Source organism: Pseudophryne corroboree, chromosome 1, assembly GCF_028390025.1.
Source record: "Pseudophryne corroboree isolate aPseCor3 chromosome 1, aPseCor3.hap2, whole genome shotgun sequence".
NCBI lineage: Eukaryota > Metazoa > Chordata > Amphibia > Anura > Myobatrachidae > Pseudophryne > Pseudophryne corroboree.
Window position 1 is genome coordinate 80,561,797 of NC_086444.1, and position 3,166 is coordinate 80,564,962.

At 43.9% G+C, this 3,166-nt stretch overlaps 1 long non-coding RNA gene across 1 annotated transcript; it reads right to left on the reverse strand.

The window, feature by feature from the left end:
* Positions 1–1,747: 1,747 nt before the first annotated feature.
* Positions 1,748–2,686, reverse strand: LOC134935961 (uncharacterized). The gene is made up of 4 exons (XR_010180477.1): positions 2,634–2,686; positions 2,486–2,542; positions 2,258–2,302; positions 1,748–1,919 (listed from the first exon to the last, which is right to left on the reverse strand). It is a non-coding gene; the product is annotated as an uncharacterized LOC134935961 (long non-coding RNA).
* Positions 2,687–3,166: the final 480 nt, after the last annotated feature.

Below are 3,166 nucleotides of genomic sequence, written 5' to 3' on the forward strand. Positions count from 1 at the left end.
CTGTATGGAGAGAAAACATTTGTGAATACTGTAGTCTAAAATTTACACATCTGAAAATGCATAAGAGTTTTATGATAGAAGTTAATACTGTACATGTTTACTATCCAGTACCTGATGTTCAAATTTAAGTATTGTATACTGTACAGTACTGAAAATACAACTTCAGTGTTATGGACTGCAATTAGTTTCCTGTATGAAACAGATACAGTACAGTAAATAACCCTCCTTGGAAGTGCATGGGCCCTGTGAGACTTACAGTAGTGTACAGAATAAGGGTCGACTGACATGATGTACAAGCATTACATACAGTACATGTCAGTACTGTATGTAAATTCTTCAATTATTGCCTAACAACAATGCTGCTTACTGTATATTAAATACTGTAGGCCTAGAAATGTGCATCTCAATATAGTAGTTAAAAACACAGGGGCCTATGTGGATAAGCGAGTTCTATGCACACTAAAAATGGCCACCGACCGTGAACCCCCAGCACGTGGCAGCGCTCGGATATGTAGTGAGATACAATATGGCATACATTTCACAGTTCAGGGGGCAATGCTGAAGGAGCGTCACAATCCCCTAGCTCAATTACATTGGGATAAGCGAGGTCTATGCACATTACGGTATACCGAGCTGGATCGCTTAGCAACCTGACAAAATGGCCGCCGACCGTGAACTCCCAGCACGTGGCAGCGCTCGGATATGTAGTGAGATACAATATGGCATACATTTCACAGTTCAGGGGGCAATGCTGAAGGAGCGTCACAATCCCCTAGCCAAAATACACAGGGGAGGGATAAGCTACTGTAGGATTGCATACAGTATTACGGTACACCGGACTCAATCGCATAGCACACTGTCAAAACGACCACTACCCATGAACCCCCACCTCCTGAACCCCCACCTCGTGGCAGGCAGCAGTTGGGTATGGAATGAGAAATGGCATAAGCTGTGCAGGCTACGGGGCGATGCTGAAGGAGCGTCACAATCCCCTAGCTCAATTACATTGGGATAAGCGAGGTCTATGCACATTACGGTATACCGAGCTGGATCGCTTAGCAACCTGACAAAATGGCCGCCGACCGTGAACTCCCAGCACGTGGCAGCGCTCGGATATGTAGTGAGATACAATATGGCATACATTTCACAGTTCAGGGGGCAATGCTGAAGTAGCGTCACAATCCCCTAGCTCAATTACATTGGGATAAGCGAGGTCTATGCACATTACGGTATACCGAGCTGGATCGCTTAGCAACCTGACAAAATGGCCGCCGACCGTGAACTCCCAGCACGTGGCAGCGCTCAAATATGGAGTGAGAGATGGTATACATTTTAAAATACACCGGGATAAGTTGTACAGGCCATGGAGCAATGTACAGGGACATTCATCATTTACGTACAGTATATAAATAATTGTAAACCGTAAATGAAAGAATTACCGGTCAAATACTGTATGACGAAACTGTGTCAATGAGCTGGAACAGTATGGCCTGTGAAGAAGTTTTCGAAGGCAGAAACGGAGAGCAAATTATCAGGAGATTTCTGAAAGGTCGGAGAAGATCCACACAGCAAGTCTGCTTACGAGGAAACAGCTTTGCAAAGTGGGTAGCTGGGCGGTGACTGAGACGCTCTTTTATTCACATTCACACAAAAGGAATTCTTATCGCTGTGATTGGTGCCAATATAGGCGCATTCATCCTTACACCAATCACAGAGCATACTGCGAAAAAAAAGGTTAATTCCAGGAAATACACTACTTTACACCTAACCGCTAGAATCCTGACTGCTGGTCATGCAAACCCAACCCATTGGTTTAACACAATGTACAGTACAGTACAATACTTTAGTTTACTTACCAAGTTGGGGAGAGGGCTTTTTCTCCCCTTCCTCATCCCCTTCCTCATCACTGTCAATAATCACTGAGTGGAAAATAAAAAAATATTATAAACAAAATACAGTAGAGTACAGTTACTACAAAATTGCACAGTAGTACAGTGCTACAGGAGGCAGAGATATATTCATAATACAGTAGGAGCAGAATGACTGTCCAGTGGTAGGGGACATACAGTACTGTACTGTGCCTGTATTTAACTCGTGTTGGAGGAGAGGCGATTTCGCACACAGAGGCGAAAAGGGGTCTTCACAGTGAGGGAAATACTGTACAGTACATGTTTGGAATTCCCTGCCTGAAAAGTAATAAAAGTGGACTTGGTCAATACTTTTAAGAATGGGCTTGTGAAAATCCTACTGTACTTACTATACTGTGGCGGCTCCGACGAATCAGAGTCCACGTAAGTGACATCTGTGTTGAATATAAAAAAAACAAAAAGAAAAGTCAATGGGATTTCTGCAATCAGGATACCGCTGTCGGTCACTTGACTGCTGGAATCCTGACCACTGGTCACGCAAACCCAAGCCATTGGTACTGTTAATAAATCAATGAATGTAGAATGTAGAGTACTGTACAGTAGATTACAATTCTTACCAGGCTGGCCTGAAGGCTCCCCCATTTCCTCCTCCTCTGTATCAATAACGAGGCGGTCTGTGTGTACAAGATAACAAGTATTGTAAAATAAAAAAATTACAGTAATACTGTAGGAAACTAGTGTGTCTGTAACAAAAATAATGATTACCACTTCCAGAGCTCTGCTGGTCAGACGGTGTTGGTGGTGGTGGTGGTGGTGGTGGTGGTGGTGGTACTGTGAGAAAAAACAACAGTGCTGTAAGTGAAGCTGTCAATTTGAAACATGTACTGTACAGTATCCAGGACACATGTACAGTAGTGTAACAACGATGACAGTAGCACCAGAATTCTCGTTACACAATACCTGGCAGCGCAGCAGCAGGTGGTGGTGGTGGTGGTGGTGGTGGTGGTACTGTGGGAAAAAAAATAACAGTACTGTAAGTGAAGCTGTCAATTGGAAACATGTACTGCACAGTATCCAGGACACATGTACAGTAGTGTAACAACGATGACAGTAGCACCAGAATTCTCGTTACACAATACCTGGCAGCGCAGCAGCAGGTGGTGGTGGTGGTGGTGGTGGTGGTGGTACTGTGGGAAAAAAAATAACAGTACTGTAAGTGAAGCTGTCAATTGGAAACATGTACTGCACAGTATCCAGGACACATGTACAGTAGTGTAACAACGATGACAGTAGCACCA